Source organism: Triturus cristatus, chromosome 10, assembly GCF_964204655.1.
Source record: "Triturus cristatus chromosome 10, aTriCri1.1, whole genome shotgun sequence".
NCBI classification, from domain to species: Eukaryota; Metazoa; Chordata; class Amphibia; order Caudata; family Salamandridae; genus Triturus; species Triturus cristatus.
In genome coordinates, this window is record NC_140593.1 from 186,578,804 (window position 1) to 186,601,719 (window position 22,916).

The window sequence follows — 22,916 nt, forward strand, 5'->3', positions numbered from 1 at the left end:
GAGTGGGTAACGATAAAGCTACATGTCCAAGGTCTAACACGCTGCCTGCTGTGACATGTTGCCATCCGCTGTACACAACACAATGTAATGTTGTCGGGCCTGGGGCCCTCATGCATACATCATGACCACACAGACACACGCAGATAGTTTGTGGAACTGGCCAGGACCACTTGTACAGTGATGCCTGTGCTGGATGTGTGTGGGGTGAGTGTAAGTCAGCCCGCAAGGAGTGGTTGGTGCGGGCAAAAACTTGAACAGTGAACACCAGTAAAACAGAAACAGAAAACACAATCATATCAGAGACAACTGCGGAGCATCATGGAGGTAGCCGGAGCAAGTACAGAGGTCACCATGCAAACAGTGGTGCCCGTGAATTGCATTGCACTGAGGTTGGGGCCTCTGGAGTGCCTAGCAGGGTATCAGGCAGATGATGGCATCCAAGACAGTTGTGGAGGGCTTGGATTAGGCTGGTTGTGAGACTCCTCCGACTCTGGCGGTTGTTGGTTGGCAGGTCCCAGAGGCCAACAGGTGCAGCACAGCCAGCATCTTTGTCTGCGGAGGGATGTTGGTTGTCCACTGTGTTGGTACCATCGGCCTGTGGGCAATGGTGGTCAGGGTGCCTAGGATGGTTGTCCTTTTGAGCCGGTGTTGGGCAATAACATTCCTTGCTGTTGGGTCTGTGAGGTTGGTGCGTTTTCAGCAGGTCGATGTCTTTGTCTGTGTTGCCTCAGTGTTGGTCCGGGTGGGGAGTGGGGGGAGAGGGGTGTGGGGGGTCCTGGGGGTGGTGGTGGTGGGTGTCGTTGCCCTATTGGGGCTCCGGGCTGCATGTTCAGTTGCCGGGGGGCATCTGTTTTTCTTCATGTTTGGCTATGGGCTGTGCTCCCTTGTCTGGTGCCGGTTGTTGTCCGACTTTGAACCAGGTCAGAGCAGGTGTTAATTTCCTGCTGCTAACGCGCCTTATCGCATGTTTTGTGATCTTATCGCCTATCTGGCTGGTCGTTAAGAATGTTTTGGAGTGGTGTTGTTGCGGCTTTCTGCACGGGAACGCCTACTCTGCATTTCATTAGCGATAGTTGCCAGGGTCATCTGTGGCAATGTTTTTTGAGGATGCTATCGCCGGAAAACTGGTGATATGGGCTGTTAGCACCGGAATGATGAATGGGACGGTAACGTTATCGTGAGTTTGGCTGCGATAAAGTGCCGTTATAGTATAGTAGGAGTCAGGATCCCAACCCTCTGAATCTCCAAGCATACCTATAGTAGTTTCTCCTTCAGGGACGTAGATTAAACCTGAAGGAACTCGCCTGGGAAGCCATCGCCTCAAGGGGCCTTTGATGTATTCAACGCCCACAAGGCGAGCCTGAGCTCCTCTAGGGTAATAGCCTCCTATAAGTCGTTCACCTCATCCTGTGAGAGATGAGGTAGATCCATTCCTGCAAGTAATGCCTCTGCCAGCTCCGGCTGATCCTCGACCCCGGCAGATATACACCCTGAAAATTGTCTACTAAGACCATAAGAACCTCCCAACGCTTTGCCACGCATCGTTCGTCTGGTGCTTGTAAGTACAATATAGGTGGGATCTAACATTTGCGCTTCAGTATCCAGGCCAATAACTGCCCGGACTTGTCACCTTCCTGGTACAGATGCCTGTGGTAGGCAGCAAGTGTGTGGCATTCCAAGGTCTCCCATTTCTCATCTAAGGATCATGGGACATCTAAAACTTGACCTCGCGTCTCTGTCGAGTCTGCCTCCCCCTGAAGCTCAGCCAATTGTCACTCATCAGTGCAAATGTCTGCCATCAGTTGCCGGTGCAGGCTGCATGTGGTTCCTATACAAACACCCAGACCACCGCTTAAAGGGAATCCAATTCATTAGCCCTGGAAGTAGTAGTGCCCCAGTTGCCTTCCAGATACTCCAGAATGGCAGTTGCTAATGTTTCGCGACTAGCTGGGTCGGTCAGGAGCTCCGAGGGCATGCACCATTTCCTGGTTGTCCTTGTCCTTCTACCCCAATGGAAACATAGGTACATGGTCTGATAGGAATCTCCACAAGTGCTCCACTGCCTGAATCAACTCTGATTCCATTCCCGCCACCAACAGTCGGTCTAAGCGGCTGTTTGTGTTGTGTATCAGTGAATGACATGTGAATTCTGCTGATCGTGGGTGAAGTGTACACGAGCTATCAACTAGGCCAAAGTTAAACATGACCCGGGAGAGGGACTCCATCAACTGGGACTTTGTACCCGGTCGCGGTGGGTGCCGGTCACTGTCCTCATCTAGTATGCATTTAAAATCTCCCACCCAGATTATGGGGGAGCCCATGCTGTCCTCTAGCAGTGTCTGCATGGCACCATAAAACTGCCCATCATCAGTGTTTGGGCCAAAAGTGTTTAGAATGGTGATGTCCTCGTCATCCAGCATACCCTGAAGGAGCAGATAACGCCCCTCCACGTCCACTTCACTGTACACATGTCTGAAGGGGATCCCAGGAGCCACCTAGATCACCACCCCCCTCGCATAGGATGAGTACATTGCCGTAAAGAGTTGACCTTTCCATTTCTTTTTTAATTTGTGGACCTCATCTCCCATTAAATGTGTCTCCTGTAAATAGGGTGCCTAGACCTGTTGGGCCAAAGGAATGAATGAACTCTGTATCGTTTTGTGTAACTCCTCAGATCTCTGACATTCCAGGTAATGATATTAGTGCAGTCAGCCATGGGGTATAGATGTCTCCTCTCCCCCAATCCCACCCAGCAGTCTCCCAGATAGGAACTAGTGTACCCATAGCAGTGGGCAGACGCACCCAAAGTAGTAAAAGCGCATGCATTGGAGTCAACAAACAAACTCCAATAGGAACCTGAGACCATACAATAGAAACTAACTGTATAACACCACCAACCCGGACAAACCACAACACAACTTAACTGTGTGTTCCCTCATTTTTTGTCTCACTGTCAGGACTCACAGCATCAAATCCCCCCTTCCAACTAACAGGAGACAGTTCTTTTCTCTATAATTCAGGATGCGTGCTATGATAGTGCGAGGTGGGGCCATCGGCCTGGGGTGGGGGGTGGACGGTGGTGGCGTCAAAGCACAGTGAGATTTTTCAATCGCAAATTGCAGGGGCAATCCTGTGGGCTTCAGAACATCCCGGATGAAAGCCTAAGCACTGTCATGCTGCATTTTCTGTAGTTTCTTTTACCAGTGTTATCACTCTTACCCTAGAACTCCTGCCCATGCTCATTAAATCACTTCACCTAGAAGTGTCTAAACTATGGACCAGTCCTTCCAATCAATAAGAAACTGTACCTGCCCTCTACATATTCAGGAATCACAAATTGCTTAGACTTCCAACTCTGGAACTTCATCAAGCAAGATGAATGGTGGAAGAGAATAAGTGTGTCAGAAGGGATCTGTTGTACCTGGCATCCTTGGGTTGGGATTTCCCCCAATTATTTGCCTTCCATCCTCCTGATATTGCTGACTTTGTTTTTGCTGGCCTTAGGACTCTGTGCACTTTACCACTGCAAACCAGTGCTAACATGCTTGTGTTCCCTCCCTTAAACCTGGTAACATAGGCTTCCACCCAATTGGTCCATTTAATTTACTTATAAGTCCCTAGTAAAATGGTACTACATGTACCTAGGGCCAGTACATTTAGTGTTAGTAGTGGGACTGCCACACTCATTGTTACACCCACTTAAGTAGACTTTTAAACATGTCTCTGGCCTGCCATTGCAACCTGTGTGTGCAGTTTGTAAACTGTTGTTTCGACCTGGCAAAATAAACCTTTTGCCAGGCCCCACCTTCCTTTTAAACACATCTAAATCACCCTGAGGGTAAGCCCAACAGTGCCTAGAGGGCAGGGTGAAATATATTTAAAAAGCTGGATATGCACTTTTAACTTTGACGCGTCCTAGTTATGAGAAACTCTTAATTTCTTTTTCACTTCTAAAAGGCCTACCTCTCCCATAGGAAAACATTAGGTTATCTTATAACATATTTAATAAGCAATAACTTTCAATTGGAAGGAAATTGGAATGTCGAGTTTGGTGTCTAACGAATTGTAATTTAAAACTCTCTTTAATGATCAAGTCGAATTTTTAAATCACAGTGCTGAAAATGCCACTTTTAGAAAGTTGGCATTTTTCTTTACTATTTGGTGCCTGCAGCCTGTATCCTGGGTCACATGACTAGGTGTAGAGGGCTGTTGGTCTTTGTGTATTGCTCTCAGACAGTGAGACAAAGGGGGAATAGTTGGCAGGATGGGTCATCTCTTACTTGAGAGGGGGGGCAGAGCTGTCACCTACCACACTTGCATATCCCAAAGACTCTGCGTCAGTTCAATCACAAAGGTTTTCACACTAGTCTTCAGTGCTTCCAGACAAACTGGGGCCAGAGTTGGGAGGAAGGAAATACCAAACACCTCTGGGGGTGGAACACTCTAGAAACTCCTCTACTTCAAAGCTAACACCAAGGATAAATAGTGGCCCCTCAGACCCAACTCTTCAGTACACGTCTGGATCCTTGGAAGACTCAGAAGCACTGCTGTGCTAATCTGCTGCAAAAAGTACTGCTACTCTGCTGCCTTGTTACCCTGAGTGCAAAGGAGTGGACCTGCCCAGGACGACCAATGTGACTCCAAGGGCTAGTTAACTGGATTCCTGATCAGAGCCTCTGGGATATAAAAGGCTCCAACCATCTTGAACCCTGCACCTGAACCTGCCTGCTGTAAGTCCTGACCTACAATTGGTGTCACCCCAGTCCTGGAACATTGGAAGTGGGCCTGAAGGTGCTCTACCAGCTCAGCTATGGTCTCCATCGGACTGATGTGAATCAATGCTAAATGATGCAAAGCCCTCAGATCCTTGCCGAACTGCTGCCAGCCTCATCGGGATTGATGGTGAGTAACGCAAAGCCCTGCAAGATGCCAGCTTAATCGGAACCGGCACAGAGCATTGCAACGGGTCACCAAGCTTTGCCGCACAGGTCACCTGAACTGAAGCAGAGCTATGCTAAGCTTCTCAAATCCTCACCGCACAGCTTCATCAGAACCGATGCAAGACAACGCAAAGCCTTGCCACGTAGATCACGTACTGAAGACATAAAATACTTGTTCAGCAGGACTAACTTGGTCCCTGCATCTGGCCTGTATTCCATCACAGTCAGCCTGAACTTGTGACTTTGCCCCAGTCCGGTGCAACCAGATTACCACAGTTAGCACTGTGTGCTTTTTAGCACTATTTTGACCTAAATATTTAAAATTGTACAGTTCCGGTTCCATAAATTGGAATTTTTTGTTTGGACGTCAAATAATTGAATACATTTTACTCTATTTTTCAAAATTGGTGTTGGAAGTTTCTTGTGTTGTGTTTTCCCTCTATTACTGTTTCAAATGCTACATAAATACTTTAAATATGACCTCTAAGTTATGCCTGCCTGCATTTGTGCCAATCCATCAGAGGGTTAAGCACAGGTAAATTTGGGGTTTGCTTGTATTTGACCCTAACAAGAATTGTGGATGCTGCTTTGGAAGGGGTTTACCCCCCTCAACCAGTATCCCAATTTCCTACAGGATCCAAAGGGTAAGGCTTTAGCTGAAAAGAATGAAAAACTGGATGAATTTTTCAAGTTGAAGAAAGGTGAATCTTCAAGGTTATGAGATTAATGTGCTAGGTTATCTTGGACTGTCTACAAAAGAGTAGTGGGAATTGCTTGACAGAAAGGTGATAAAGTAGGAACCAAGAAGATAGCCGCACTTTATCTCCAGTACTGTATGGCGCATTAGGCTCATGATGAGTGTCATTGTACTTCTTCATTTCGGGCATGGAATCTTGAAGATTCTCATGGCTCTTCTGGCTCAGCATCTGATGATGTTCTACTAGTTCCACATTTGTGGGTATCCTTTGTCTCCTGGGAGGAACAGTAGAAAATATACTGGGTAGAAGATATGTAGATAGAAAGAAAGTGAGATTCGTATTGAGCCAAGTACTGAGTTATTGTAAGAAAAGTCAACCAAAGCAATTTAGGAGAATCAATAACTATGAGTGGAATTAGAAAAACACTGTGGGTTCTGAACTATGTCTCAATTGACTCGTTGGGTATTCCCATTAATCTGGGGATAAAAGCCATACGATAAGGTCACTTTGATGTGTTGGATTTTAAGAAGCCTTCCGGTAAGACCTCAGGATTTGTAAAAGCCGATAGAGCTGATATATATTGCGTAGGAGGACCTGATCTATCATCTTGGCTGTAGGCAGTGGCTTCATGCAGTGAAATAAGCCAATTTTGGGAATGAGTCAACAGTCACCATAAGTACTCAATTTCAGGCTGAGAGAGGTAGATTGACTACAAAATCACTGGGAATTGTGTGACATGTCTCAGATGGAACTGGCAGATACAGCAACAACTCTGAAGGTGCTGAATGGGACCCCTTTCCCCAAGCACTAACTATGCAGAATATCACATATAAGTAATTGCTCTCATGGACAGATGGCCACCAGAAGGATCTGTGAAGCAATTCCAAAGTTGTCTTCTTTTCTCCATGACCATAAATAGGAGAGTCATGTCACATCTGCAGGATATCCAGTCTCAGTGCCTGAGTAGAGATAATAATGCTTGGCATTTCAAATAGAGTTCATCATGTTGAGCCACGGTCTTCTTAATCTTTAGCCCCTTCAACTACTCACTTGGTACTTTGGTGCTGCTTGTTTTCACCCTCTCCAAAAAAGATTGCATAGCTCACAAGATTCATTGCAGTTTGATTAAACCTTTGACGAAAGTGAGAGGCGACTCTGGTTATCTCTAAAATTAGGCATCAGACAAATATTCCTGGTTCCGGATATATGCCCAACTGGCCTGTCACTGATCTTACATTGCATGATTCTGAGAAATTGCTAATTCGGGGGTTTCAACGTGAATCTCAAAGACTCCTGTGCCCCATCAACAAAATGCCTCCATTTGGAGCAATTCAACTTCATTGCTAGGAGCTCTCTTTTTAAACCCTTATAATTTCTTTCACATTCAGTAAGAATATGATACAGGTAAAAGATGGGAAGTTCCAACCATCATCATCTTGAAGTTGGAAAATAACAGCCCTTATTGCTTTTTTAGAAGTACAGCCTTGACAAAAAATTGGTGCCTGGGTAAAGGCTGACTTCACGTTATTGAAGGCTAGATCTGTTTTGTGGTCCATGAAACTCTTGTTGAAGAACCTCCTTTAAATTATACAGTTATTTCACCAGTCAAGTGTATGAAGTTTCTAATACATTTCTGTAGCAACTTGCTTGGTCTAAAAATGATTGCATCTCTTTCACACTAATAAAAGTGGAACCGCTGACAACTGCAGCAATCGTTTGAGGATCCATTGGAAAGCCTTGTGCATTGAGTCAAACACCTGTATATTTCAACTAAGCCTTGTTGAATTCACATTATTTTCCACAGCTCAGACAGATTTGTCTTAGTCTGGATTTGTTATGTTATGTTATACATGTATACAGGAATAGGAGCTGAATTACATACTGATGGTGTGTGTTGACATTCTTGATTAGACAACGAATCCTCCAATTAAATTTAGACAAATTGATTAAGAATGTCAGAAAATAATCTCTGAAAAATGGTAGGGGCATTGCACAAACTGAAAGGCATGACTCTGTACTGGAAAGGACCCAACAGGTTCTGAAAAGCTGTCTTCCACTCATCTCCAGTCTTAATCCATAAAAGATGATTGGATTCTCTGAGGACTTGCTTAGTGTAGATATAACCCCCCCGCCCACAGACTATACAAGATCCTTGATTGATGGAAGAGGGTAATGATCTTAAATGGTGACTTTGTTCAGCCCTCAGTAGTCTGAAAAAAGTCCGTAACTCATTTGACTGTTTGGGAGGCTCCCATTACAGGGGTGGACTGTGCATTGAGAGTATTTTGTAGATTCTCATGTAACTATCATCTCAATACCTCTTTCTCTGGCTTCAAAAAAGAACAGCTTTTACCAAAAGGAACATTGACTCCTTAATCTAAAGGGATCACACAATCAAACTTCCTGTGGGCAGCAATAAAAAATCCTTAGGTTTCTCAAGAAAAGGTTGATACTGAGGCAATATTTGGGAGACCTTCAGTTCGGAAACATAGCAATGGTTGTGACAGAACTGAGACAATTGACAGGCAGTTCTTATTACCCAATTGATATAAGGATTGTGTTAAGTAAGCTAGGGAACCCCCACGATTAGAAGTTAACTGGGTGAAGGTATAATATCAAATGACACCAACTCTTTATAATCACCAAAAATCAGCATCATTGGAGCCAACATCGGTTTAACTGGATTGGAGACCAGTGGAGAACCATTCATAATTTAGACCTCTTCTGAATAATCTTTACAGACTTGTGGAATATTTCTCTCCACTAGCCATTCATCATTGAATTATAGTCCACTAGCTCCACAATCCAGCACACCAGATACCTAAAAAAATGTCCCTTCTGGAAGACTAGACATGAAGCAGAAAAAGAGAGGAACGTGAATCTCTTGAAGATCCAACAAAGTGAATTTGATGCTCTCTCATCATTTCCGGTTTTACAAAGGACAAGTATTGGAGTTTCCATAAGCCCTCTGTAAAGGACAAGCTCAGACTAAGTGTTCTGATTATCTACAGTACATGTAGAGTCTGTTTTCCCATCAGTGTTCTCTATCAGCCAATTAAAGCGCTCTTGGTGAAAACTCTTGTTCTCCCAGTGGCCGGGAAAGTGTGAGATTTGCACTTTTCTGCCCTACATTCCCCTAGATGATGTTCACTTAGAAGTGTCAGGCCCATTAATTTGGGGAAGGCGGATTGGTGATGAGAATGAATGAGCTTGTCCTTTATCTTCTCTTAGCATCCACTCCAAAACAGGGTCTTTAAAGTTCCCTCGGCCAAAGTTTTTCTGCTGCTACTCTTCATATTCTGGAGATATACGTTATCAGGTTGAATATAACACTAGACTTTCTTGGTAGAAAATTCCAGGCCAGCGCTCTTAAACATTATCTTAGAGCTTGATAAGAGGTTTGAGTAATTGGAAATGCTGGAATCTCCACAGGTAACCACCAGTATAGCCTAATCCAATGCTGGTCTGGTCTGAGCTCCTATTAGATAGCCAACATTAGCCTTATCTTCAGCGAACTGCATTGGACAAAAGGTGAAGTGTACAGTCAAGGCATCCAAAAACTTTTTCAATATATTTGAGTCTCCAGAAAAATGTGGACCAGAAGGTAATGTCACATGATGATCTGAATCTCGGGAAAACAAGGCCTGTAATAAGGGCTGGATTTCATTTTGCTGTTGCTGGATCTCCTAAAGACTGTTTTATAGTGTATCCGCAAGGGCCTGAGAGGGATCCAGTGAGGCCACCATAAGTGGTTCATTTCCTTAGTGAAAGCCCCTGTAAAGGATTAATTTCCTTCTCTTGCGTGATTTGTGTGTTTCTCAAGCTGTTGGTGGCTGGGCGTCAAGTTTTTCTTAGTTTCCTTGTCTTTGTCTGCTAGAGATAAAGTTTACTCCTTCCAGTAGCCATGATGGCGCTGGTGAAGAGCATGCAGTCACTGATAAAAACTATGAAGGCAAATCCTTCAAGAATGTCCAAAGGCAAAGAAGAAAAATAAACCTGGGGCAAAAATTGGACCAGAGAGTGATGAACGCAATGAAAAATCAACACTTCTGAATGTGTTGCAGCTTAAGGACTTAAGGAAGTGTTCTAAGACTCCTCCTTAAATACGAACTATACAGGAAGTATTCATGATCCATTAATTCTCCACCATCTTGGATTGGGATGATAAAAATAACTTGGCTCACAGAATGCTTGGATACCAGGAAATTGGGGCCACATCACAACCCTTCAATGAAATAAGAAAGGCACTAGAACAGCAGCGAGAAGAGCATCACCAGGGAAGGTTCCATAAATAATTATTCCACTGATACTCCCCCATCCAGGCAGCCTGCATGTAGCAGGTTTAATGACTATGTACAGTCTTCCAGGTGAGAAGAGATGAGAATAGCAGAGAATTGTATTTTTTAAGGCTTTGTAAAAGGGAATGGATTGTAAGAACTCTGGACGAATCTATGGTTTTGGGCCATAGTACAGGATAATATGCAGAGGAATAAAAGAAAGGTTAACAACTCACGGCAACGCCTATTACATTTTTGTTTTCAAATTCTGCTAGAGGTTATCATAGATCCCATTTCTCTTGATGTTCCACAAAGAAGCAATGAAGATACTGTTCAAGAACTTGGTTGAGTCTTTCTATCTGCTCATCTTCAACTGATGTGATTACTTCCAGTAATCTGTGTTTTTTTCAAATGAGAAAGATCTGACCTAATTTGGGAGCCATTGGTACAGATGGACGTGGTCGAAAATAGGCTCCCTTTGTTAGACAGTCCACCAAGAAAAGGATCACAGTGTTTGCTTGGGTTTTTGGAAGTTTCACTTTGAGGTGAATCAGAATGTGATACTATGGTTGTTGAAGAGGTGATAAAGTTTGCGGCAATCCCTCCTGGCTGTGTATGAAAGTCTTTTACTTTTGCACATTGAGTGATACACTTCTTAATATGCTGAGACATGCAAGGCCACCAAAAGTAATGCTGTAACACAGCTGCATGGCCTGTAGTTGGGGTATCCTAGCATCTTGTATAATAAGTTGTTAAGATGTATTCTCAGGTATAAATTTTTGGGTTGGGCCTGGTTGAAATTTAAATTAAGCTGGCATAATTTGTGTAATTGCGCATTAGCCTTATTATGGTAAATTCCCAAAATGACGCCATTATTCCACTTTGCATACCTATGTGCTATTCATTAGAAAAAGTTAGAGTGAACAGCGCGATGCACAGAAAAAATTGACCGTGCATGCATGAAAACAACATAACTTGAGCTGTTGTTCACAGTGCTTTGTTTAAATGTGCCGTGAGGATGCATTTAGCGCAAAAATATAGTGTGAAATGATGGAGTTGCATTTTGCATAATTACACATACTTTTGGCATAATTGTGCTAAAACTTCACATAATTATGTGAAAGCAAATTGCAAAAGCTGTGTGCACACCTACGAATATTTAGTTCTTATAAAACAAGAATTATTCTCTTTCAGCTTGGGGTTTTATGCTATGGTAATAGTTTGTTGTTGACTTTGATTCAGCTATGACAGAGATGTAACTTCATCTCGCTTTATGGACTGATCTAGAATGGCAGATGGTTCTACCAAAGGTCTTTTCCTTCCATGCATATTCCCTTTAAGATAGGTCTTATTATACTGAAAGTGAGAGAAACCATAGACCCATGGACATGTCAATGGTTTCATCCATTCCATAGATTTGAAGTGTCCTAGGTTCTTATGACTCATATAGATCATAATGGGAAAAGAGACTCCCTCCGAACAATGTCTCCAGTGACCAAATGTGTCATGTATAACAAGCAACTCTTGGTCACAAATTGTATAATTTCTTTTATCAGGATTTAGAGTATGGAACAGATAAGCCAATTGATGTGGTTCATTACTGAGAGCATGTTTCAGCAAGAAGGACTAAAGTGTCAGTCTCTACTATGAATAGCACGGTGGCTTGGAATGTCTGAGAATAGGAGCTGTAGTAAAAGTGTCCATAATCTGAACTGTTTAACATGCTGACCTTGTGTCAATTATAGGTGTTTAAACCTCTGGGTCAATGCCTACATATATTCCTGCAGTAGTGCCTCACATGATTTAACCATCCCCAATCTACTACAGCACCCAGTGCTTATATCTCAATCTGCTCCCAGTGGTGAAAGACGGTGAGTTTTCTATCTTCTTTCAATATTGATCCCTTCCATAAGGATGTGGCCTGAGTGAGTCTCCCTTGCCAACCCATGGCTTTTGTTGTGTCATCCCATGCTTTCAAGGTAGCCTGGTTCAGCATGGGCAAATGTCTCCTATCTCAATTCCCCTATATTCAGAGTATGAGAGTTACTACCATAATTGCGGCCCTCTCAATCCTGGTCGCCCACTCTTTTGTGGCATGTGTACCCATTCATTAAAGTCCTGTAGTTATGTGGCTCTGTAGTATGCTTTCATGTCTGGGAGTGCCAGGCACCCACAATAGACCAACCTGTATAATGTACATAAGGCTATTCTCAGAGTACCACTCTCCCGGAATAGTGTTCATAGTATTTTTTCTAGTCTATCAAAGTACATATTAGGAATGGTGTGTTTTGCGTTATATAGAGCATTTTAGGTAGGTCAATCATTTTAAAGAGGGTGGCCCTGCCCGGGAGCAATAGTGGGAATTTGCACCATCTCTCTGCATCCTCACGGAAGTCGCCCAGGACCCGACCCAGGTTCTGCTCTAGGAACCGTTCCTTGTCAGTCGTTATCTCGATTCGGGAGATGCTTAAAGCAGACTCTTGCTACACTGAAGTCACCCTTCAACCCATCCAGGCCCTCCCAGTCTCCCATCTGGTAGACAACAGATTCCTCCCAATTGATACGTTAGCCCAAGAAGGTTTCAATGCTATGGAACCCAAACAGCACCTCCGGGATTGACATCTCTGGGTTTGTACGGTATACAAGTGCATTGTCTGCAGATAGCGATATCTTGGTCATTTTTTATCTCTGAGAAGCCCACTATGTTAGTTCTGTTGCACACCCAATATGCCAATGGTTCCAGGTACAGTGCTAATAAGAGGGGTGACAGTCTGCATCTCTATCTCGTGCCTCTCCTCAAAGCAAATGTCTCAGTGGTTTCTCCATTAACCCTCACCGCTGCTGTGGGTGCCTTATATAGAAGGATTATCAATGCGCAAAACATGGGCCCAATGTCAAACCATCTCGGGCCCCAAGTCTATGGAGTAGAAATCTCTTTTGGCATCAAGTGGCATTTTGGCTCTAAGGTCTCTCTCAGTCTTGAGGTCAGCCAGCCATAGGTGCAGTCTTCTAAGGTTGTATCACATCGTTCTACCTGGCATGAGTCTTATTTGGTCATCGTGGATCACAGAGTTTATCATCTTGGCCACCCTCTTCACTAGGACCTAGGCTAGGATCTTGCTCTTAGTTTTTAGCAATGAGATAGGCCTATGTGAGGAACAGTAGTTCCCTGGTTTTACTTTTTTCAGGATTACAACAATGACGGACTGGTTGAGGTCTTGCTGCAGGTCCCCTCTATCTCTGACTGCACAGAACAGGTTCAGTGGGGAGAGGGGGTTGAAGGGGGGGCAGCAGTTTGTGGAACTCCATTGGGAGACCATTGACAACCAGAGTCTTTCCCAATTACATGCTAGTCAGTGCCTCTCTTATCTTGTCTATTGACAAGTCTGCTTCTAGAGCAGCCCTGTTCACTTTATACAAGACAGAGACTGGCACCTACCCCGGGAATGCCTCTATTTTGTGCTGAGTGCGGTCTCTCCAGGCGTAGATGTAAGCCCATTCTTAACTCTTAGTAGATATTTCTTCCTAGATCCTATTAATACCCTGTGCTATGGACTATAGTAGGTTCAATATCCTAATCCTGGATAAGGAATATGCAGCTTGGTATCTGTTGAAAGTGCACCGGAAGCTTCTGTGAGATAACTCAGACTAGGATATTATTCAGCACTCTCTTTTCCCCCAAGTGTAACCGAGGAAAGTGGTAAGCCGGGTCTCTAAGGAACCGAGGAAGGAATCAACCTATAACTGTGCATGGATGCAATTCAAGGTAAACTAAGATGAAGTAGGACATACTAAGAATAGCTGTTGCCTAACATGGTCTTCCTGTCTAACCTTGAAGCACTACACTTAATCCTGCCCACTAAAGCTCTTGACCTGGAAGTATCTGAACTCAGCAATTGATGGCTGCAAAAGGGCCTTCCCACTTTCAACCTTCCTCTACGCCAGAGTTCCATGAATGTTCATATTTCTGTCAGTGCTTTCCCATTGCTGTACTCTTTGTCAGTAGTGCTTAACTCAGGTGTGAATGGGTTACCCAAAGTGAAACCACAACCTGTGTGACGGTTACTACTCTCACAGTAACCACAGCCTATGTTGAGACTGGCAGTGGTAGCAGAATCATTTTATTCCAAAAAGGAGGCTGTCTACAAGATCTCTCCTTTAAATGTCCAACTTTTCATCTGTATTATGGGTCCATCACCTATCTTTGTGTGTGGAATGTGTGTGTGGTGTGTGTGGTGTGTGGTGTGTGGTGTGTGTGTGTGTGTGTGTGTGTGTGTATATATTTATATATATATATATATATATATATATATATATATATATATATATATATATATATATATATATATATATATATATATATATATATATATATTTAACTGCACTCTGCTCATTGGCATCTCTATGCAGGAATGCAGAAGTGCAGAAGAAAGATTTGTCACCTTCCAGGCTGCCCTTTGTCCATAATGGATAAGACAGACTGCATGATCCTGTGCACAGGCTTCCTCCTAGGAATTACTCATATCTGCTGCTGGGGAAGACTGCTGATCTTCTTCCTTTGCCAAGAGTAGGTTTCCCATGCTCTAGTCAATCCCTCTCCTACCATTTTACCTTTTGTTTGCTGCTGGCTGTCACCTAGCAATGGAGGATTGTTGTGTTTCAATTTAGATGTCCGTACATAGGTTTTCCTAAATCAAGTCCTTATATAGGCACAATTCGCTTTGCGCTTATTTAGGCATAGAATCCCAGTCCTCATTTAGGCATTAGCCATGCTACTCAAATACAGGCATGGTCACCTACATCTGTCCATCCTCACATCACAACGAGTTCTTAGAAACCAGACCCTTAAGACATTGGGACTTTCCCTAGCTAGGATTATTGATTTCTGCAAGAACTCATCTATTATGCATGAACTACTATTCATTAGGGGTTCATTCATGACGTCCTCCTCTGCCCGACTTTATGTCAATGCTAACATTCCTAAGCACCTTCCAGGTATAAATAGCTTGATACGGCTCGCCGCGGCAAGTTCGGAAGAATTTGAGTCCCCGCCTGAGGCACTGACCAGACGCTGTCATCCCTGCCTGCAGAGAATCCAGCTTCCAGTGTTCTGACTCCCTTCGCGGGTTGTTAGAGTTTGAGACCCGGAAAGAGATTCCCACCTCTCTCATTCTAACGTATGGAGCTGACTAGAACCTAGAGGGACTCTTGGCATATGCAAAACTATAGCTTACCATACTATAGAATACGGCACCTACTTTTTACCTTGTGCTACACTTAGGTTAGGTACACTGGGGTAGAACTATTTAGAAGCATTAAACGAGTATCCACTTTTTAGCCTATGTTATTTATATATGTGTATATGAATATATGTCATAGCTAGAAGACAATGCTGTTCCAGTATTATTTCTTCTTACTGCTTACACTGTATGTATTATATCTCGCATACTGTCTTGCGATTGTAACATCTCATATCTCTTACACGAGAAACAAGACTGTTCAATAAATCCTTTTATTGAAACGCCTGTCTATCTATTTCTTTGTAACTCTGAAGAAACTAAGCATGCAGGATTGACCGAGTGAAACAGTTATCTGTTGTTTCCACGATTCTGAGACATGTTCCGATTCTAAGGGAAACAAAGTTGTCATGTTTATGCAGTTGCCAGAAACTACTCCCTTCTAGTTTATTCAAGGAGTTTCCAGTGGCCTCTGAGTTAGCTGGCACACAAAGTAATTAAGTTTAATGTACTCGATAGAGGCATACTGACCTCAGTCCTATGCCACAACTTTAGTGTATGTTATTCCAATGCGCAGAGCCTTTAAGGGAAATAGGAACTACACTACAGGATGTCTGTTGGACTCTGTAGCCACTTCACATCACAATCTGTCTAATCCAAACTGATCTGATCTGGGGCACTCGGATTTGGATGCCCACAGAAGCAAGATGAGAAGAAAATAAGATACATTTCCTCTGGACTGGCCAAAGTGCTCAAACTTCAAACAGAGATTTCAGCCTATGACCCCCAAATGGAATGCCTACTGGCCCCTTAGGCTTTATGTGCTAAACCTCATTTGGAACACCATGAGACTCTGTGCTTCACTTCTGCTGTTACCATTGCAGAGTTATATTTAGACTGAGGACATATATACTATTTGAAGAAGTCATGCTGTTGTGACCTATGGAGAAAAAAGGAACGGACCAGACTTGCCCTTGTCCCTGTAAGGAGTCCAGCTGGCCCGATAGTATGGAGATGTGCAGAAGGCCCAGCCTACTGGAGAATTTCCATGTAGGATACATTAAGAAAATGATACCACCACAACGCCAGGCGATCTAAACAGCCTGACTGATCAGTTGAAGTAAAGACAAGGGCAAATAATTTTTGAGTATTGGAAATTGAACGTCTTATCTTCAGAACGAAAATTATTCTGCCTTCTCTTAGAGTGCTCCTAACAACCTCTGCTCCAGTCCTGAGGGACCATGAGGTTAAGCCTTCACACCACTCTCAAGAAGGCCAGTTAAATTAAATGGGGAGGCCGTCCTTTTTGCAGGACCAGTTGAACCATTTCACCAGACCTTACAGTTGTGGAGATAATAACATTTATGGCTACAGTTGATCCCTAGTCCTTTGACCCAGTTTCCAATGTTTACTAATAAAGCCTTGGGGTTTCCTCCACTATCAGAAAATTTCAGCTGTAACCAGTAGTTTCTGACATTCAGGGTTCTACAGTAGGTATGCCTGGGAGGTTTCTTTGTAGATGCTGATTCACTAATATATCTATCCACCAAATGCCTGATTCAGCCCTAACTAGTCTCCAAAAATATGCAAAGTACACTACCCAGACACTGCCACTGGATTTCCTGATAACTATTGCCTTGCTCAGTGAAACTCTGAAGGAACATTGAATGTTACCATTGCATTCATTGGTTGAATCATGTTGAGAGGGTGGGTGCCTTTTGGGTTCAGAGACTTTCAAATCTGATTTTGTTGATGGAAACTTCACAACTTGTACTTCCATCTGTTCAGTTATCCAGCTTTTCAGTCACAAACAGCCAGGAAACAGAGGGCCATGTGTATCATAGCTAGGTGGTCACATTATAACATTTTGTTTCCCTGTCTCATTGACTACAGTATCTAAACACTATTCTTTCCTCTTCCTTCTCATTTTGGTTTTCTTGCTAGTGAGGAGAGGAGAAAGCTTGCACAACCACATTTAAAAGTAGGCCTAACCATAAGATGGAAAGAGATAAGGCCACAATCAGACCAAGGAGTAAAGTGATTGTTGAAATCATCACTTGAGTTTTACCAGAGATAATGTGACCTAAATACGTTCACTAAGGTTCCTAGAACCAGATTCCAGCTGATGCAGGTTTAAAAAGGTGCAAGCTTCAATCAAATAAGCAGTAACACAGAATAGAGATTGTAACAAGACACACGTCTTACTGTTTGTAGACACTGGGCCATGTTAGAAATGGGGATCTCTAGTTGGCAGCGGCTGGCGCCGATGTCAAAATAGGGATCCTTCTTCCTAAGTCAGTGTAAGGGGCTACACCCTTTGACAACCCCTGCTCAACCCTGTGGTAACATAGCACGAGCAGACAGGCCTATCTCAGAGGCAGTGTGTGAAGCATTTATGACCATACACAACAACACAGTAAAGGCACTACAAAGGGGCACCACACAAGTAGCTATAGAAAAATAAGTATCTTTATATAGGCTTAACACAAGGCTCAAAAGCGATCAAGAAACCACAATGCACATAATTACAGATTCACTTCAAAGCAATAGAGGCACTCGAAAAGCGTGTGGAACGAACTTAGTTCGAGGCCGGGGTTCACGCGACCAGGTGATGCACAATGTACCTGAGAGTTAAAGGGGCACGGCACGCAGCCTCACAAGGAAGCCGCGGTGATGACAGGCGGAGTCGCAGCGGCCACAGCTCCCCGCTGTAGCGGTCCGCAGCGTGCACTCACGATAATCCTGGGACGGGGCTTAAAGGCGGGCACCCAGCTGCACCCACAGATGATAGCAAGTTCCTCGAAGTGGTGACTAGTGCGGGCACTCAGCGGCACAGCTCCTTAGCTGCAGCGGCCCACAATAGCGATAGCGATTATTCTTGTAGGACGGCAAATGCAGGCACTCAGCAGCACAGCTCCTCAGCTGCAGCAGCCCACAACAGCGATAGCGATGATTCCCGTAGGACGGCAAATGCAGGTACTCAGCGGCACAGCTCCTCAGCTGCAGCGGCCCACAATAGCGATCACGATAACTTTGGTAACACAGGCAAATGCGGGCTCTCAGCGGCAACAGCTCCTCAGCTGCGGTGGCCCACAATAGCGATCACAATGACTTTGGAAACACAGGCAAATGCGGGCTCTCAGCAGCAACAGCTCCTCAGCTACAGCGGCCCACAATAGCGATCACAATGACTTTGGTAACACAGGCAAATGCGGGCTCTCAGCGGCAACAGCTCTTCAGCTGCGGCGACCCACAATAGCGATCACGATGACTTTGGTAACACAGACAAATGCGAGCTCTCAGCGGCGACAGCTCCTCAGCTGCGGTGGCCCACAATAGCAATGCGATGACTTTCAGCATGCGTTCCCTGCAGTAGAACCTGAGGCTCTGGAATTCTCAACAGAGGCCTCACCTGCGAGTAGAATCCCTCTCAAATAGGAATCCGGACGGCTGATGGGTGAAGTCTAATGTCCCTGAGACTTCAGCAGGTGGCAAGCTCAAATCAGGCCCTTGGGTAGTTGCTTCAGCAAGATGGATAACAGTTTCAAAGTCCTTTCCCTCTCGTTACACAGACAGAGGTTCGTCTTGACATCCAGAAGTAAGACACCCTGAAGGGGTTTTAGCACAGATGTTTATACCCCAAAAGTCTTTGTTCTCAAAAAGTCATAAATCACTGAACCCAGCCAGAACCAGTTTTGTGTCGTCCTGGAGCACTTTATTTACAAGGCTACATCCTGCCTTTCAGGAAGAGGGGGTCTGCCATCAGACGCACAGTGGGAGATGGAGCCATCATTCACCTTGCCAGGCACAGCCCTACTCAGATCAAAGGGTCACCCCTCCCCATACTCCAACTGCAGATCTCTCTATTTAATCCAGGTCGGTCTCAGTCTGCCCTGACCCTCCAAAACCAGACAGCCAATACACATAACAGCAGAGCACACTGGAAGGTTTAGGCAATAAAATACCTACTTCCCAAAAGTGGTAATTTTAAACACAGAATATAGAAATAATCGTCACTAAAAGATGCACTTTAATATTTGGAGCTCAGGCATACTAAATTCGACGTTCCTATCATGTTCCTTGGGTCAATTAGGATTATACCAATCCATACAGTCAATTTACATTAGGGAGCATTCGCGCTTTGGCACTGAATGGCAGTGGCACAGCGCCCAGAGCATCTAACACCGGCAAACACAGAGGAGACAAAAGCAAACAAGCATTTGCAATGCAAATAGGTCTCGCATTTGTGAGTTAGAGCTATTGACATTGTAAATGGCAATGTTTTTTACCTACACCTTTTATTTTTGGAGTGAATGTATGTAGTGTGCAAAATCCCTTGGAAAGGTCCTGCACTTCGTAATAAATATATTGAAAAAGATGCAAAGTGTGGATTGTGTCAACAATTGCTTGGCACGTACCTCATGGGTGAAGTGTCGCCACACATGCACACCATGGTGCTTTACAAATGCAAAACTCATTAATAAAAGTAGTGCTTACAGACTAACCAACGCAATTGGGATCAGAGCATGTGAATCCGAATCCCGGCTTCTCTTTCATTTTCTAGACTATTTGACTCACTCTCCTGCACTTGGTTATCCCTCAAACACTGGGAGGCAATGAAGTTTGCCAAGGGGTGGGGGCATCGGGAGTACATGAAAATGAAATCATTGCCTAGTTGTCAAAGGCCACCCGGTGCTATTAGTTAAAAGTGTGCAGATTTCATTAAGATATTAAGAGTACTTTCCTCGCATCTATGAGAAAATCGACATTAACTAAACAAAATGGCAGAATGCGTGTCAGTTTTCACAGTGTTTTAAACAGTACTGGTTGCTTAGTTTCATTGCATTAATTTTTGTATTTACTCTTTTACACAGCATCCAAAGTAGGTTACCTAACCCCAAAGCCGTGAGTTGTTAAATGACCCATAGAAGGGAGTGTTTTACAGTTGAGCATATGTGTCCAAATGTAATTTTGGTAGTGCCATGGAATGATCGGCCAATGGCGTACTCGATGAACAGGTATTTAACTACAGGCTCAAAACGTACTGTATTGTGGCTGTTGTTTGTTTGTACACAACCACCTCTCTGAATGTATTTATTAACACAGAGCTTCATCTACTAGACAGTGCTCACAGAGGGGAGACTAAAGCACAGAACAAAATGTATTCATTTATCCTGAGTGTGAAGGCACCCGGAGGCCTAGGTGCCCGCCCGGAGAGGCTAGGGATCCCAGCGCTTCTACAGACTCTGCCGTGCTCCTATGCACCAACAGGGCACAGCTAAGAATCTGCCGCTTGTGCTAAGAACAGGTGAGGGGATGAGGTTGGGGCATGAGGGAGTTGCCAGCAGATTTCCAGGTTATTGAAAGTGTTGATTCTGATGTGAGGCAACGGAGACTGACTTTGTCTGTTTGTCTGCACCAGTCTATTTCTCTACCATCTACCTGTGCTCACTGTCATGTATCCATTCATCTCTCTTTATTAGAGGTGCGCGAGCAAATATATTAATTAACAGGTAGAGCCAGCAGGAGACGAGCCAAGCGTATACGAGCCAATAGGCGAGCCATGAAAACGATCGACATGTTAATCATACAGTAAACATGATGTAAATGTGTGATAATGTCTCTTCAGAATTCAAAAAAGTGCATTTCTTTAGCGCGTTACCTCAGTACACAAGATTATAGAACTGAATTTAGAGGAAATTATTAAAAGTGCTTGTTTTAAGGATGAGTTAAAACACTGCCAATCCTCCCGCCTGACAACAAAGCCATTTGTGAACTAAGAGGCGTCAGTTACCATGCATACCCCAAATGTTGCCTAGAGTCTTATTATATTTAGAGTAACATTAAAATCTAGTTAATTAAACACGAGAGGTTTTTGTACAGCACGCATCTCGAACTCGCATATTTCAAGGTGGCAATAATAAAGATGAAAACGGAAGTGCCGGCAGGCAAGAAAACACGAACGGGGGTGGGGAAGGGTGAGAAGTCACAGACTGTGGGAGGGGGCGGTGGGGTGACAGGGAAGAAAATAGTGTTAGGAGTAGAGGGGCCAATAGCCGTGGAAGGATACAAATGATGAATGAGGAGGGACTAGCATTCCTCAATCCATTTGGAAGGCAGCATTTAAGACAAAAGCCAATGGGCAGAGAGTGGACGGAGCTTCCATGAAACTTCCACACTACAGTATATACTGCATGCCAAACAAAACGATGGCAGCGCATTCGCGCTGCACTGCTAGGCGAGACCTAAAAGAAAATAGTGTCAGGAGTAAAGGGGCCAATAGCCATGGAGCGCGGTGCTATGCCAAATTTGGCATTGCCGCGCTCAGAATTTTTTTTAATGCTAGGATGAGCCGTATTCACAAGTATACGGCACACCCTTGTGTTTCCTCTAGCGCAAAAAAAGCTAAGCAGCAGTGCAGGCACACTGCCGCCATGTATCAAGGGTGCCTGCACTGCAGGGGCAATTTTTTTATGTGCAGGAAAGGACACCTTCCTCCACATAATCAATCAAAAATGGTGATCTGCTCTTTCTATGTGTGCTGCAGAGTGCAGCACACATGGAAAGAGCAAAAATGAGGAAAAATTAATGATTCCTCCTCGTATCGTAGGTATTCCCTAGCATCAGTTTTCGATGCTATCTTAGCCTTGAAAATCTGGAGCTGCGTCAAAAAGCAAAGGTGTTGTGGTTGAAAATCCACTGAAACACCAATTGAAGGCCCATTTGCCGCAGAGGACTGCGACGGAAAGGGGGATATTTACAAGGTGACGTGAAGACAGGTTAAGTGGCTTAGCCCCACCTTGTAAATATGGGAAAAGGCACTCCGCCACCTGAGTGTTAAAACAAGTGATGCTCCGGTGGAGATAGGGGCTTGCACATATGCCCCAACTGTCTCTTATCTGCAATGCTATTCCAAACTAAATCCTGTGAATATATGATTTTGGGGACTTTTGTATGCTTGTCCTTTTGGATAGGCAAGACAGAATACCCTTTTGACTATATGGGCATTTTCCAGATTGTACTTAATTTGTCATTCTTCTCCAGACCTCAGCTACCCTTACATATAGAGAGCCCTTCCAGCCTGATCACCTCCAGGCTCTTCCACAGGTCTACTATGCTCCTGTACTGTACGGTCCCGTCATGAAACACATAGGTTCACTGCTACAAAACAAAATATCCCTCTCCATCAATGTTTAGACAACATCCATATACATCACAAGGTGCCATTGGCAAAAAACAACTGTTACTATTCGTGCATCCACCTCGACAGGTCTTGTATGTCTTCTACTTCATGGTCACATCCATTAAAATTTGATACACTCAAGTCTGTCAGACGTCTATCCTCCTAAATAATGAATTTATGTTTGTTTACCACTACATTGTTACTCCTCCAAACTGATCATATCTGTATTTGGCCAGTATCTATCCACCACAGAGTGCTACATAGGTGCAGGTGTGCATAGTATGTTATCCTTTGTTTCATTTTTCATTATGCTCCTCCTGCATATATTCCCCTGTAAATATGTATGGTCATGGTTATCGTGTAGCCTGGTGTTCTTGTCATTCTAAACTTGTCCTACATGGTGCATTTGGTATTCTCTGTAAAGCATTCTGCTACCCGTATGCGTCTAGATTGCTCTATATAAAACCACAATAATTAAATTACATAAATCTGACAGCAATGTGCAGCGAAACAGAGCTCCATAGCTTCTGTGGTCCACAAAGCAAAACATTTTGCAAACAATACAAAATATCAAAGAAAAA

The 22,916-nt window shown here is 43.9% G+C and overlaps 1 protein-coding gene across 1 annotated transcript in view; it reads left to right on the forward strand.

Annotated features, from left to right (window-relative positions):
• The window catches only part of LOC146789186 (uncharacterized), a 112,708-nt gene that overhangs the window by 24,999 nt on the left and 64,793 nt on the right, over positions 1 to 22,916 (forward strand). The gene's annotated exons all lie outside the window — the stretch shown is intronic.